At 44.3% G+C, this 17,438-nt stretch overlaps 1 protein-coding gene and 1 pseudogene across 1 annotated transcript in view; both read left to right on the top strand.

The window, feature by feature from the left end:
• Positions 1–17,438, top strand: part of LOC134909859 (amine sulfotransferase-like) — a 190,499-nt gene that overhangs the window by 100,232 nt on the left and 72,829 nt on the right. The window lies entirely within an intron of this gene.
• On the top strand, positions 12,898–13,016 carry LOC134913663 (5S ribosomal RNA; annotated as a pseudogene).

Raw genomic sequence — 17,438 nt, 5'->3', positions numbered from 1 at the left:
CGTGTGACTCTGCATGACTCAGGCCTTTGGTGTCTGTGGCAGATTTCTCATGCACACATTCTGGAAGCTCAAGCAAACTCACCAATTTACAGCAGTGTAACCGCATTTAAAGGTCTTCTTTCTCTACCCCATATTTTGAATAATCTATATAAATAAAAAATATATATATTTATATCACAACTAAGCAAAAAACACTAAACTAAGAGCACTGTATAAAGTGACTTACTCAAAGCCGCACAACTGTAATCAACAGATCAAAATTTGACAGCAGTCACAATTAGTACATTTCCATGACAGATGGTGAATACGTAACAATTAAAGGAACTTATTTTACAGAAATTAGCTTTAGGAATCATTAATAAAAATTAGAGATGAGCGGGTCCGGATTTACTCGGATTTACCCGAATCTCCTTATTGGCTATCGGACGTCACGTGTTTTGGTTAGCCAATAAGAAAAATCCAGAAAATAAGAAATGGCGATAATTCTGGCGTAAAGAACCGAGTAAATCCGAACCCGCTCATCTCTAGTAAAAATATATATACTTCTTAAATATTCATAATAAGTGAGGATTCAATGTGTTTATTTTTTTGTGTCCAGTTGTCGCTTTGACCACAACAGCAGAAACAAGGCATAACTTTTTTCTATTTTAGATAAACATGAATTATGTAAAGCGTAACTGTTTCCAGCAGCAGCTCCTACCCGCCTCTTGTGGGGGAGCCTACCAGGTTACAGCATCTCCTCGACCCTTATCCATTGTGCGCTAAAAATAAGGGGGGGTAGATATACACCAGAGGTTCCCACATTCGGTCCTCAAGGCACCCCAACAGTCCAGACTTTAACCATGGCTCAGCACAGATGGTTAAATTAAATTTGTCTGAGGTAATAATTAATCCACTCTGGTCAAGCATGGATATAGTTACACAAGCAGAATATGATTTCCTCAAAGTCCAGAACGCCAGGGTGCCAAATTTTTATTTGTTACCCAAGGTCCATAAAAACCTACAGAAGCCACCGGGACGCCCCATCGTTTCAGGGAATGGAGGACTATTGGAGAAGGCCTGCACATTTCTAGAGATTCACCTGAAAGACTATGTAACCAATTTACCCTCTTACACCTGGGATACAACGGATGTATTAAGAAAAATTGAAAACATCTTCCTGGAGGACACACACTTGTTGGTAAGTCTAGATGTAGAAGCTCTCTACACTAGCATCAACCATGATCTAGGTATCAAAGCAGTGAGATACTTTCTACAGACTAATGGATTGAATGATTTTCATGAATTCCTTTTAACTCTTCTGGATTTTGCCTTACGCAGAAACTACTTTACATTCAATAATCTCTTTTACACCCAGGAAAGGGGTACAGCTATGGGGGCAGAATGTGCCCCCACCTATGCTAACCTCTTCCTGGGTTGGTGGGAGCAGGAAGTCGTCTTTCATGAAGACCAAGATCACTTTACAAAACACATCGTCCTTTGGACACGATATATTGACGATATTCTTATGATCTGGGAGGGGTCAGAAGAAGAACTATCACAATTCCTAATATTCTTGAATAACAACAACTTGAATCTTAGATTCACCCATGAACAGAGTACGGCAAGCATCTCCTTCCTGGATTTGAGGATTTATAGGGGAAGAGACAATATGCTAGCTACAGAATTATATAGGAAGAAAACTGCCACCAACACCCTCTTACACCAACAAAGTTCCCACTTTCCATCCACCATTCAAAACATCCCTAAAGGGGAATTTCTTCTACTTAAAAGGAACTGTTCTAGTAAAGAGGTTTATCATGAGAGATGTAAAGACCTTACAAAGAAACTTAAAGAAAGAGGGTACAGCTCAAGACTCATTAAAAGATCAAAAAAATCTCTGCAAGAAATTCCGAGAGAGTCATTAATATTTCACCATAAACTTCCAAGCAAAGAGGACAATGTTCTTAGATTTGTAGGTACATTCTGTGAAGAATGGAGAGACATCAAAGGGATTCTTCAACAACATTGGCCAGTACTACTATCAGATAGTGATCTAGCTACGAGATTGAACAACACAATTGACATGAGCTGGAAACGCTCGCCCAATTTAGCAGATCAACTAGTGCAGAGCCACTATATATCACAACCCACAAGAAACCCCACCATTACAGGTACCTACCCTTGTGGAGAATGCAAGGCCTGTTCCCATATCTCCAGAACGTCAGAAATAGTTGATAAATTCAACAATAACATACAAATCATGAATTATTTCAACTGTAAAAGTACTAATTTGATTTACTGTCTCACCTGTCCCTGTGACAAGAAATATGTGGGCATGACCACCCGTATGCTCAAGCAAAGGGCTCTTGAGCACATTGGATCAGTCAGGAACGCCAAAACAGACCAACAAAAATTCAAACAAATTACTACAGTGGCCAAACACTTTCTTCAACACCATGCAGGCTCACCTAAGGAACTAAAAATATTTGGTCTTCAACAGATCAAATTAGGCATCAGGGGTGGCGACATAACAAGAGCATTATTAAAGAAAGAAAGTGAATGGACATTTAAACTTGGAACGGTAGCCCCCAATGGCTTGAACGAATACATCAATTATAATGTCTTTCTGGAGTAACCTTAAGACTGTTGATCATAATTTTAGTTTCCTTCTTCAATAATCATAGGACAGTTTTTCTCCTATCCTCATCCACTATCAAGAAGAAAATACCTCTTTTCCTTTTTCTTCTTTTATAGATCTAGATCAAACATTCTCCACAAGAAACATTGTACATACATTGTTTCTTACATCTGTGTCACTCTTCACATTTAAGCATCTTTCACTTCACATCAATCAACATCCCTTCCTCTTATTTCCATTCATCCCTTATCCCAGCTAACATCCTACATTCCCCGCACAAACTTCACACAATCAGCAATTTAGACCCCCCTTTTCCGACCCCAACCCCTCCTCACTCCCTCACCCCTCCCAATATTTCCTCCCCCTCCCTCCCTTTTCCATCCACCAGGAGTTTTAGGGATCCCCTACACAGAGCACCCTTCACTGTCTCCAGTCCACACCCACAACCTCCCCTCATTTAAAATTTTTCCCCCTTTCCCCCTTCCCTCCCCCACCACTCCCCTTCAACCCCCTCCCCCTCCTTGCTCTCCCCTTTAACTGTTTCTTTATTTCTTTTTTTCACCCCCTACTTTCCCCCCCTCCCCCCCCCCCTTTCTTCCCCCTTTCACCTTTTTCCCCCTCTCGTTCTTCCCTCTCCCACATTATTACACATGTGTCACTTTCACGGTCAACTCTCCAGTATTCCACAGCTAACACACCCCTGTTACACTCAGCAGCATGCATCCTTCAATATCATTTCACACTCTGGCACTCATATTATTTTTGTTCACAACCAGTTGTTTTTTTTTCCCGTTTCACCGCCACCTCCCTATAATTATTCTAATTTCCGATATCCAATTACTCCCGGCACTGACACATTTAATCTTATTTTTCTCACGTCACCTCCATCAGCAAATATAACATTCAAACACATAACACATCACAAGTACTTTTCCCATTATTATTAATTAATTATTTTTATTATTATTATTATTATTTTTATTTATTATTATTTTTCTTTCATTTAACATTTTTTCGAGATATATTCGTGTCACTTTATTGATTTAACAAGGTATTTTTTAAACAATCTATTTTTTTAAACAATTTTTTATTTCCCCTTCCAACATAGGACATCCACAATCATGGGCCCTCATTCCGAGTTGATCGGTCGCAATGCGAATTTAGCAGAGTTACACACGCTAAGCCGCCGCCTACTGGGAGTGTATCTTAGCATCTTAAAATTGCGACCGATGTATTCGCAATATTGCGATCACAAACTACTTAGCAGTTTTAGAGTAGCTTCAGACTTACTCTGCCTGTGCGATCAGTTCAGTGCTTTTCGTTCCTGGTTTGACGTCACAAACACACCCAGCGTTCGCCCAACCACTCCCCCGTTTCTCCGGCCACTCCTGCGTTTTTTCCGGAAATGGTAGCGTTTTCAGCCACACGCCCATAAAACGCCGTGTTTCCGCCCAGTAACACCCATTTCCTGTCAATCACATTACGATCGCCGGAGCGATGAAAAAGCCGTGAGTAAAAATACTTTCTTCATAGCAAAGATACTTGGCGCAGTCGCAGTGCGAATATTGCGCATGCGCACTAAGCGGAATTTCACTGCGATGCGATGAAAAATACCGAGCGAACAACTCGGAATGAGGGCCATGGTTCACATGCCCTACTCTAACCTACGATCTTTTCTCTATTCTCCTTACATCCCTTAATTTCACCCAAATTAGCAACATCATTCCAAACCGCTGATCAGTCAATGCATATAAATTAATTACAACCCATTTATAATATAAGTGTAGTTTTCTCCTTATTTTAAACATTCAATATATCACTTCCTAAATAATGTCAGTACACATCCCTCAGAATAATGAAACTTCATTAAGCAATGACCAGTTCTGTTTGTTTTGTTGTTGTTTTTTCTTCATGATACATTACATCTGTATGTAATCTAATCAATGCTGCATCAGTGGATTCTACACTATTCCTCAATGAGTCCCAGCCTTATCTTCTCATAGGCCACAGCACCTGTCAATCACGTCCTTCTATAAGGGGTTTGGCAGAGGCATTAGTTAAGAGGCTCACACGGAGGGCTGACTGATCAGACGATCAGGTGAACAAGCTCCTCCCAGCGAAACGCGCGTCACTCCGGTCCGGCGCCCGACTTCCGGGACCTCCGTAACGGAGTTCCGGCGGACGGACTCCTCGCCAGCACACCCGTGGCAGGTATTCAACACCGCTCCCTGCAGCCCTGAACAGCTCTCCCCACGGATCTCTCATCCCCAGCACCTCATAACGATAGCGGGGATTAGTTCATCTTACTCTGTGCATACTGCACAGACAGAGGCTGTTTCCCCAGCACTAGCTCCCCCAGCAACAGCACTTGCTTGTTTTCTCCCCTGCTTATTGCACACATTTACAAAAAATCCTTGTGCATTTAAATCGTCACAAGTATTTATCAGTGCACCAATTAATTAGTTTCTGAATACAGCAATTATTATACCGGGAGTCTATTGTACAATAGTACTTATGCTTTGGGAGAGGTTGCTGGATTTACTATACTTTATGCCTGTCTGCACACTGTCTGTCCTTATCAAGTGTGATAAATATCAACATATCAAGTGTATTTTCTTGCAAGAGACAGACAGGTGTACACTTAAACAAATATTGTGCTGGTTCATATGTGTAATTTGATGTCCTCCTATGTTTTAAAAAAAACCGCATATGGCAATTTTCTTTTTGCAATCTATTTGATGATTTACTCTGTATGGGTTATGTGTTATATATCTTCATAACACCTACCAAAGCACAATCACACCCACCAAAGCACAATCTTTATTAAGTGAAAAATTATGTTAAAAACTATTTTGGTGGTGGCCTGGACGCAGAGGACAGCAGACGTACATCACATGGGCTCCTGCTGCTGAAAATTTTTAAAAGCATATTTCAAAGTTCTTTCCTGCTCCTATTGCCAAATAAGAAGAACCTCAGCCCCTTCTATCACTACTGGAGTACCCCTGCCAGAACCGCAGAATCGGGGAGCACCTTTAGGAGCTCCCGCAGATTGCGGCCTGCAGGCACCTCTCGGACCGGGACCTCAACTTCTGTGTCAGTCCGGAAGGCCTTCCGGGACCGGAGTGACGTTGCCGCGGAATCCCCCACCGCATCTGAGGTACGGAGCGGACGCTGAAGATGACCTGAGGCGGACACTGAGGAGCTGCGGCTGTGCTCTGGACCCGGCCGATCAGAGCCGTCGGCGGGGAGCCGGAACTGTGCGGCGCTCGGCGGCCGTGCGAGAGGAAGACCTCGCTCCAGGCTTGGAGCTTAGGCCCGCGCCCCGCTGAGGAGAAGGATCGCGCACACAGCACGGAGCTGCACTGCCGGGCGGGAAGTCGGTGTGTCAGATCCGCGTCTCCGGGTCCTACCAGGTGAGCTCCAGCACTGTAGTGCGGCCGCGACGGTGCTCCCCGGCGGCCTGTACACCCATACACCCCTCTCACTGAATTGCCTGTACCGTCCCTCCTGCACGCTCCTACCTGCTCTGGTGGTCTCTGGAGGCCCCCTCTGCTGCTGTGGTCTGTGCTCCAGCGGCCACCACTTCCTCACTGCTACCTGGCCCTGGAGGTGCCCTGGTCACCGGCTGGACCGTGGCCGGGCCTCACCTTGCGGGTGTGCTCCCAATATTGGCCCTGGAGAGGGGTGTACATGCCAGGAACCACACTATATCCTCAGCACCCATCATCCCTGCTTGTCTGACTCCCTCTGGTGGTGGATAGGTCTTATTGCATAAAGTTGTGTGCACTCCATTAAAATTTCCACCTGCTCCTGCCTGTCTCTTCATACCATACAGGACCCTTGCAGTGTCGTGGCTCTCTGACTCTGTCTCGCACACGGCTTTCTATTGACGCTCTCATGACTCCCCCCTGAACCTGCTACTCCACTCCCCCTGGTCCTGAGCCGAACGGCTGGAGTTCCCTTTCTACCTTCCATCTTGCAGACTACCTCTATTTCCACCCTCTCAAGATTCTTAGAGGTGGCAACAACTCCACACATAGTAAAGTCACCGGCTCTGAATATCCCTGGATCATCGAGGAATGGGAGTCACCGCTGGCCGGGTCTCAAATTCACCCTGTGTAGCCCCTCCGTGATGTCCATGTGAAACACCTTCCTCTCTCTGCAAGGCATTGGGCTCTACCCCACCCCGCTCACAGTTTTTTCTATACATCTACACATTACCGCTCTGAAATATAGTGGTCATGTCTAACAGAAACCGTAAAGCTCCTCCTGGAGACTCATCGTCATTCTTTGGCCCTAAAAGGGGCAAAAATGTGAACCAACACCCGGCTTCGCCTGGGACTCTGCAGGATACGGGATCCTCCCCATCCATATCTGACTCGGCTCTCACTGTTGACTCTGACCCCTATGATTCCTTAGTACAGAGGATTGCGACCACATTCAGAGTTGAACTACGTTCGGCCATTCAGGAACTTAAAACGGAAAAATCCTCCCTGGGATCTCGTACTGACGCTTTAGAACGTAAGACTGATGATATCTGCAACTATCAAGATGTGGTTACTCAGGAAGTCTCGGAACTGCGGTCGGAAGTTGACCTCATGCGCGAACAAGTCGAGGACTTGGAGAATCGCTCGTGCAGAAACAATTTACGAATACGCAACATACCAGAGTCGATAGATACACCTGCGCTGCCGGAGTATCTCCTGGGCCTCTTTCAACAACTACTCCCGGACCTCTCAGAGGATCAATTTCTGCTGGATAGAGCACATAGAGCTCTCCGTGCAAAACCTCCCCCGGACCAACCCCCGAGAGATATTGTCCTCCGCATGCACTTCTTTCACATCAAAACTAAAGTGCTCAATGCCTGCCGAGGCACTCCTGCTATCCCATATCAGGGATCAAACCTCCTCATTTTTCAAGATCTGGCCCCCTCCACGCTCAAAAAAAAAACCGAAGGGAAATGTTGCCCATCACTAAGGCCCTACGCAATCGCCAGATCCTATATAGATGGGGATTTCCGTTTGCTCTTCAGTTCACCTGCAACGGTCGGAATCATTCTGTGAAGAACCCTGACGATGGCTTGTCGGCCCTGCGGCGACTGGGGCTCTTCTCGACTTCTCCTCCTGCACCATCCTCAGATTCCCCGAGAACCCGAAGTCGGGACGGCCCCCACGTGCTGATTGGTCGACCGCCCGCTGAACACACTACTCGACCTCAAGACTCTCAGGTTTTTGTTACATGGACTTACAGAATATCTCTTTCTAATTTAAGGTTATAAAGATGTTGTTTGTTTTCTTGTTTATGCTGCATTTGTGCCTAGTGCCCATTCTTCCTGCGCAGTGGCATGCGGCTCCCCTTATGCACCCTCACACCCTGCCTCCCCGTCTCACTACCTCACTGACTTTGTGATATTACCATATGAAAATCCCCGGGGTCGCCTCATGCCGCTGCTCGGCGACGCTATGATTGTCTTTATTAATGATAATTATCTATCTCTATTACCTGTTATACGTTTATATCCTTTCATATTCGTATGTTATACTGTGATAATTTAATGTGACACATTAGGGTATAGTTTGTCCCTTTGCTAGGATCATTCCGTCACTGGAATGGACCCTCCCTAGTTGGAGTACACTCAGACCCTATTTACAAGTTACTGGGGTATCCCCCCCCCCTCTTTTTGCCTTGCAGATCACCCTCCCCGCATGCCCACGTTAACGACCCACGTTATCCTGTTATTCTGGCTGGTGGACAGTTGGTATGCCTCTGTTTTCCTCCCGGCCTCGCCCCCACAACACCAGGTCCCCCTCCTGTGCGGATGGGGTCCTATAGTGGTGTTGTACGTCGTGTCCTTCAGACTGCGACCTCTTCTGGATACTCGGATGGCTGCATGGCCTCCATTCCCCTTGTTTTTTGCCCCTAATTTCTCCCGTCCTACTTATACCCCCCCTATGCAGCTTTGTACTACACTCTGGGTGGTCAGACCTCCCTCGAGCAGAGTTTCGCCCTGGAACCCCCCATGACTCTTAACATTATTTCACTGAATGTCAACGGACTCAACTCCCCCCAAAAGCGTACTATGGCCATCCAATTCTTTAAAAAACAGAAAGCGGACATAATTCTTTTACAGGAGACCCACTTTAAAACTGAACACCCCTCCTTGGCCTCGAGAGCCTACCCTCAGGCCTTCTACTCCACAACCCCCCAAAAGCGTAAAGGTACTGCGATCCTGCTTCATGCCTCACTTCATTACACTATTGAGAGCTCTTTCTCGGATCCCAAGGGTCGCTTCAATATTGTTGTCCTACAGTTGGGGACTCCTTTTTAACTATAGCCTCGATCTATTCCCCTAATATGGAGCAGGGTGTCTTCCACAACGAAGGGACGGGTGATAATTGGTGGAGACTTTAATGCCATGCCAGACCTAGTGTGGGACCGTACTCAGTCTCGTACCCCTAGCCCATCGACAGTTAGGGAATCCAGACGATTGGCTGACTACATAACGTCCTCGGGATATTACGACGCTTGGAGGGTACTATACCCGTGTGAACGAACGTACACTCATTACTCTATTCCCCATGACCTTTACTCTAGACTTGACCTTTTTCTAGTAGACTCTTCCACTGTACAAGGCCTGATTAAGGCCTCGGTCTCCCCTGTGGTGTGGTCAGATCATTTAGCGGTTTCCTTGACTGTTGATTCCTCCCCTACACCCCCCACAACTTTCCGTTGGAGATTGAACTCTGCTCTCATTCTGAAAAAGGATTATATCGTCCAGACTACTGAAGTCCTGAAGGAATTCTTCTCCCTGAATGTCACGGCCGAAATATCTCCCGCAATAGTTTGGGAAGCACATAAAGCTACCATTCGGGGGCATTTTATTTCTTTAACTAAAGCCCAAAAATTAAAGGATCGCCGGGCGGTTGCGGATCTCGAGAACCAAATCAAAGACCTAACGACCCGACACCAACAGACGCCCAGACGCTCTATATATAGTAAACTCCTGGCTCTTAAAGGCCAATTATACCAAATATTATCGGCCAAAGCCGCTAAGACCATGCGATGGTTACAGCATAAGTTCTACTCCAAGGGTGACAAAGCGGACTCCCTCTTAGCCTCCCGCTTACGCGCTCGCAAACAGAGGAATAGAATCCTCTCGCTGAAAGACCAACACCACAAGCTGACTTATGACCCTCAGCAAGTAGCCCACTGTTTCAAGGAATATTACCAATCCCTGTATAACCTACCCACTCTAGATGATCCCGTTAGTCTGCAAGAGCGCATAGACGACTTCCTCTCTTCCTGCCCCCTCCCGATACTCTCTAAACAACAGATGGACTTACTCAATGCAGAGATATCTGCGGAGGAAGTTGATATCACAATCAAATCATTGAGAAATGCCTAAGCTCCGGGTCCGGATGGACTACCAGCTTTATATTATAATAAGTTTAATGGTACGCTGACCCCGGCCTTGACAGTATTGTTCAATGCGATTCTAGCTGGTACACCCTTCGATAGTTCCACTACTAGAGCGGAAATAGTTGTCATACCTAAACCTGGACGCGACCCCACGGACTGTAGTAGCTATCGCCCAATATCACTGCTAAATTCAGATCTGAAATTATTTGCGAAAATACTTGCTAACCGGCTTGCGGGGATGATCGCCTCCCTGGTTCACCCGGACCAGGTCGGTTTTATCCCCGGCAGACAGGCCTTTGACAACATTAGAAGGGCGATCGATACCCTGCACTTCGCTGACTCTTCTGGAGTCCCCTCCCTGGTGATGGGGTTGGACGCTGAAAAAGCGTTCGACCGCATATCATGGGTATATATGGATTGCACCCTCCGACGCTTTGGTCTTTCGGGCTGTTTCCTCACGGGCATTGAATCCCTCTACGCTTCCCCATCAGCTTGTGTCCTAGTGAACGGCCTATTATCCCCTCCATTCTCGATTGCGAATGGCACGAGACAGAGCTGTCCTTTGTCACTCTTAATTTTCGCGCTAATGATGGAGCCTCTGGCGTAGAGAATCCGCAGCTGCCCGGATATCTCGGGGATCACAGTGGGCTCTTCTCAGTTCAAGATCTCTCTATATGCGGATGATATTTTGCTCACTCTCTCGAACCCGCATATCTCTCTCCCAAACCTTTTCAAAGTTATACAGGAGTTTGGTGTTATTTCCAATTTCAAAGTCAACGCTTCTAAGACAGAGGTATTAGACTTTCACCTACAAACCCCGTTGAAAGCCTCCCTATGTAACAATTTCAAATTTGACTGGAAAAAATCCCACCTGAAATACCTGGGCGTATTTCTCACCAGACAATATTCCCAACTATATGCAGCTAACTACCCTGGGTTGATTCATAGTGTTACTGGTGATCTCCAGAGATGGTCTGGTCAGTTCATTTCCTGGTCTGGCCGAGCCAACGCTCTGAAAATGAATATCTTACCTCGCCTCTTGTATCTCTTTCAGGCACTCCCGGTGCGGATCCCCTCACAAGTGTTCTTAGACTTACAGAAGAAATTCTCACACTTTCTATGGTCAGGCAAAAGGCCTCGGGTTAGATTCAAGACGCTCTATAACAGGGCCAGGGAGGGTGGACTTGGAGTGCCCAACATTAAATTGTATTATTATGCGGCCCATCTATCACAGGCCGTTCTCTGGCACTCGCACATATCTTCTCGTAGATGGGTTTAATTGGAATCCGAACTTGTTCGTGTGCGCTCCATCTCCACCCTTCTATGGATCCCTCGATCTCACAGACCCCCTGAATATACTAATTTCCCATCTATAACATTCACCATCTCGCTATGGGATAGGCTCACTAAGATCTTTGCTCTATTGTCCTCCCCTCCTGCTCTTGCTCCCCTCTGGGACAACCCACTGTTCGCCGAAGGACGGACCTCACATACCTTCCAGCACTGGTCGGCTCACGATCTTCTGTTTATCAACGATATTGCACTGTCACGCTCTTTTCCAGCCTTCTCAGATTTACAGAATCGATATGGACTCCCTCCGCAATGCTTCTTCCAATACCTGCAATTACTTAGCTTTCACATAGCATTTCTCCAATCACACAGCTCTTTATCCCGATCCCCTCTGGAATCATTATGCTTCCTTCGTTCTCCCTCTAAGGGCCTACTGTCAACGATATATCGCCTCATGCTCACCCATAACCTACCCACATTGGCCCCTCATGAAATAGCTTGGGAAGCTGACTTACAGGAGCACATAGAGACAGACACCTGGGAACAGATTAAAAAGAATCTGGTTTCCTCTGCGACCTCTATTAGACACAGAGAGAATTCGTTTAAACTATATGTCCGTTGGTACCTGGTTCCGACGCGACTGAGTAGAATATTCCCTTCCGCATCGGATAGATGTTGGAGGGGCTGCGGATCAGAGGGTACCCTGCTCCATATATTTTGGGATTGTCCCGGGATAACGTCACTCTGGAAGGTCACTCGGAGACTGATTTTGCGAATCACTGGAGTGAACATGCCCTCTTCCCCGTCCTTCTTCCTTTTCCCGAGACCCATTCCCGGAACACCGAAATCTTCACAAAAGCTCATCTGGCACATCACGACCGCACTGAGATGTAAAATCGCTTTCCACTGGAAATCGCACACGATTCCATCCATTGCGGCTGTGATTGCTGCTGTCTGGGACACTTACCATATGGAGTTCCTCTCTAGTGTAATCGAGAGCAATGCAGTTACCTTTACTGATATTTGGTCCCCATGGCTGGCGTACTACAAATGCCCCCCTCCGTTGACATACGGTTTTTGATATACTTACTTATTTGATATCATATGTTTGCATTGCTGTACCCCATTCCCTCTCCCTTCCCTCCCATTTTTCCTTCTGTCTTCCCCTTCCCCCATCCTCCTGTACATTGTCTATTGTACTTTGGTAAAATTTTCAATAAACAGTACTTGCAAAAAAAAACTATTTTGGTGTCTGGTTTTGGTATGTGCTTGCACTTAGGTTAGACCTGCAATTATGTTGTCACGAACCTAAGGTACCTCAATTATCAGGGTACACTATTACTCTTAACGGTATCACCTCAAATGGTTCAGATGTGTTATCACATTCTTGCCTAAGTGATATTTGTTTTGTGAACTTATTTCTATATATTAGTAATAAGATATATTATCAGTTATTTGTTCCACACTTCCCCAGCTTCTTCGTGTAAGCATTTTTGGATTTGCAACATTGTTATTATTTTCCTTTCCCCATTGGGTATTCCCCTATGCTGGTGGGTGTCGACCTGAATTTCTACAGTCATACCATGCTGGACATGCCCGATCTCGTCTGATCTTGGAAGCCAAGCAGCATTGGGCCTGGTTAGTACCAGAAAGGGTGACCCTCTGGGAATACTGGGTACTGTAGTATCAAGGAACTCACCATCCGGTGATGCACCCAGGAACAATCAGTAACCCACACTCCATTTAATTATTGCACCTACATGCCTATGCTGACTCTCATAGAAGGAGTCCGGAGTTGCAAAAGCCGGGTTTCTTGTTTCTCTCTTATGAATGCACGTATGTACATTAATTCATAAGTTGATAGAGAAAACAGGAGACTTCAAATTTTCGCTTTGATCAACATTAAATAGCTCACTTAAAAAATAATGGGCGTGCAGACAAATTTTCTGCCACCTACCCCACAATAAGTGAGTAACATATCGTCATATTGTTATTTAATAATTTTTTAAACCTTGTTGCGGTAATACACAGCAACACTTTCGTCTGTTTAGATTAATAAAAGTTAAGTTTTATTCTTACACTGTACCACATATTCTATTTATATCTGTAAGTTCATTTAATTATACAAAGTGTGCCCCAAAGAGACACTTAAACAGTCTTCCTTTTTGCTTCTTTGCAAAAAAAAAAAACCTACAATGGATATAGTTAAAGCCTGGACTGTTGGGGTGCCTTGAGGACTGCGTTTGTTTATTTCTGACCTACACAATCAAGCCTCGCACGTGGGCAGAAAACTTCAGCATTGGCTATGCTGCAGCCGCTAAGAGCCAAATAGGGCTGCTATGATAAAAGATGAGGTTGCTTCCCATTGGAAGTGCTCTCTGCCACTGGCAGTATGGACTGGCAGCCCAGGAGGAGAAAACACCTCCCCCTGGGGCTGCCTGTCTTATGTGCGATTAGCAGGGAGTGCATCCAATGGGAATCCACTGCTAACTCACATAGTGGGAGACTGGAAGCTCACATGGGAGTGGTGGATTTAACTGATTGTGTCTGTATATAAGCGCTGCAATAAAGATTATAACTGCTCTGGTGTCATTATTATGACACCAGAAATATATTTAATATCCGCTTTAGTAAATCCCAGTAGCAGTTCTCTGGCTTTGTACCTTTGTCAAATGTAGTTCTATCGAGGGAACTGTAATTTTTAGTGATCTTGCGTCACTAGGACAGAGCTTGACTGATATCACCGACGCAAATGGTGATTTTTACCATTAAAGATTAAAGATATCACACATTGTGTGATATGTGCATCTGCCCCTTCCTGGGCGGGATCCAATTCACCAATTCATTTATTTTCCAATTGAGTTCTTACCAAAAACATTAGTACAGTAGATGGATCATTTGTATTAAATGTGTTCAGCTTAATTGGTTATATATAAACACATTAAAAAAGTATTTTATTAGTAATATTACTGTGCGTTCCAACTCGCGTGGAACGCACTGTATTTCCACCGGACTTCCGGTGGGGGCGCCTATCATTACTGAGAGCTCCGTGCTACCGCCAGATGCTCTGTATGGTCAACCACGCTGGCTGTTCCCGCCCCGATGTATATCAATTTCCTGGAACGCATGACGTGGTCCGGCGGCGCAGCTTCCCATGCCGGGTCCAGCCTCCTTCCTACTTATACCACCACATGCGTTCCATGTAATCTGGAACGCATGACGCGGAGGGCTGATGTAAAAACCCATCGTGGGCGGCTATTTCCTACTCTGTGCGTTCCACTCCAGCTGGAACGCACTAGTGGTGGTTTTGTATATGAAGAGGGACAAAAAAATGATCATAATATAAAAATAAATAAACATTGGGGTTATAATAAACCTAGCTTCTGTTACCTTATATAATATCAATATTAAAATGGGTAATTGGTTTCCACAAATATACAGAATTCAAGGGTCTATTATCATAGATTTCCTATCTAATAACACACAACAAAAATAAATATCATACATTATTTTGCATAACAAATAAACAGAAATGCTTTTTGTTGTTCCTTGATCATATTGGTTGTAGGATTTGAAATACAAGTGGATAACACAGGACAATTATACCCTATAAGAATGGTGTATCAATGATGTCTATTGTGGCTGATTACATGAAGTTTCAATACCCAGTGATAGAGAGGGGCAATGAGTATTATAAAAACCATTTTGTTTCAAAGTCCAGATTTAAGCCGGCTGGATGCAGAGTACCCATCTCAAAGATGCTCCGCATCTCTCTCTTCGCCAGTTCCTCCTCCATGTTGTTTTTCCTCCAATTCCCCTTTATAATGTGGATTCCACAAAAAGAGTTCAGATCTGACAGCTGACATTGATGTAGATCCTTAAAATGGGCTGATACCCCATGGGTGGTGACTCCTTTTTTGATGTTATGGATGTGTTCAGCCATTCGATCTTTCAATTTTTTAGTGGTTCTTCCGATATATTGTTTTTTACATGAACACGTTATAAGGTACACCACATGGTTACTATTGCAAGTAATAAACTGCTGAATCTGTCTGGTTCTTCCAGTGGAGGTGTGCTCTGTAATTTTAGATACTGGACTTTTACCATTTCTGCACATACTGCAAATGCCACATTTATGAAAACCCTTTGTCATGATCGTACAGGTACTCTTCTTTTCTTGTACCACACTTTTGACCAAAAGGTTCTTGAGATTGTCCGCCTTTCTATATATGAATCTGGGCCTTTCTTTTAGGGTTCCTTTTAACGCTGGATCCCGCAGAAGAATGCCCCAATGTTTTTTGATGATGGATTCCATCTATTTATGCTGGCTGCTAAACTTGGTAATAAACGGTATCCCAAAATCTTCAGAAGGATTCTCCTCTTTCTTCTTGGACTTCAAAAGTTCTTCTCTATTCCTTGTCTGGTATTCCTGAAAAGGGATATCCACTGTCTGTGCTGTATATCCTTTAGCTGTGAATTGCTTTTTGAGTTTCGAGCCCTGTATTTGATAGTTCTCCAATTTCGAACAGTTCTTCCTGATTCGATGAAATTGACTTTTGGGTACCAATGTTAGCCAGTTGTTGTGTTGATTACTATTGAAGGGTATAAATGAGTTACAATCCTTTGGTTTTGTATTGGTCCGTGTATGTAGTAAACCTTCCTCCACAAAAATCTCCAGATCCAGAAAATGTACAGATGTTATACTGACATCAAAGGTGAGTACAATGTTCTTATTATTGTTATTCAAAAATTGGCAAAACTCTTGCAGTGAAGAATCTATGCCACGCCATATGTAAAAAAAATGTTGTCTATGTAATGAACCCAGGTAACCAGGTCCGCCCTTTCACCACTCCAACCACCCAAGGTTTCCTGTTCCCATTTCGCCATGAACAAGTTGGCATAGCTCGGGGCAAACCTGGTACCCATGACTGTACCATTTAATTGTAGGTAGTAGGATTCATTGTAGAAGAAGAAGTTGTTCTTTAGAATCAGTTCTATTCCCTCCAGGAGAAAATCTTGGGATGAGTTTAGATGGGTCTTTTTTTATATAAAGTGTGACACCGATTCTAAACCATCTACGTGGTTGATGATGGTATAAAGGGATGATACATCTGCTGTCACCAAGTGATAGTCAGATTCCCACTCTATAACTTCTAATTTCTTTATTAGGTCCGTGGAGTCCTTAAGGTAAGACGGTGTTTTTGTAACCAAAGGTTGTAATTGGTGATCAATGATTTATGAAAGGTTAGACATAAGGGATTCGGTGCCCGCAACTAAAGGTCTCCCGGGTGGTTTTTCCAGACTCTTATTAATTTTGGGCAAAATATAAAACACCGGTATGGATGGATTCTGAATCAACATATATTTATAATTTTTTTCCGTAATGGTATTTCGGTGCTTGTATTTGTCCAAAAAGGTTGTAAGTTTCTTCTTAATCTGTTCCGATGGGTTCCCTCCTAATTTCTTGTACGTTTGTTCGTCTCCCAGTTGTCTTAGGACCTCTTCTTCATAGTCTTCTAGATTTAAAATGACTATGCCGCCCCCCTTATCAACGGGTTTTATTACAATCGAAGACTGTTCCTTCAGGTTCTTCAACACATCCCTCTCCTTCTTATTCAAATGTCTTGATCCATTATTCCAGGAGATCTCGTGATCCAGATCTTCTTTGACCTCTTTTTCGAAGGTCTCTATAAAGCAGCCCTTTTTATGAAGGGGGTAGGATATGGATTTTTTTTGAAGATAATCAATTCTTCTTCCTCTAGTACAGGTTGGTCAAAAGTGTGGTACAAGAAAAGAAGAGAACCAGTACGATCATGACAAAGGGTTTTCATAGATGTGGCATTTGCAGTATGTGCAGAAACTGTAAAAGTCCAGTATCTAAAATTACAGAGTACACCTCCACCTCCACTGGAAGAACCAGACAGATTCAGCAGTTTATTACTTGCAATAGTAACCATGTGGTGTACCTTATTACGTGTTCATGTAAAAATCAATATATCGGAAGAACCCATGGGGTATCAGCCCATTTTAAGGATCTACATCAATGTCAGCTGTCGGATCTGATCTCTTTTTGTGGAATCCACATTATAAAGGGGAATTGGAGGAAAAA

Source organism: Pseudophryne corroboree, chromosome 4, assembly GCF_028390025.1.
Source record: "Pseudophryne corroboree isolate aPseCor3 chromosome 4, aPseCor3.hap2, whole genome shotgun sequence".
NCBI classification, from domain to species: Eukaryota; Metazoa; Chordata; class Amphibia; order Anura; family Myobatrachidae; genus Pseudophryne; species Pseudophryne corroboree.
The sequence above is the reverse complement of the archived record's forward strand: the minus strand, read 5'-3'. Positions and strand labels throughout refer to the sequence as shown.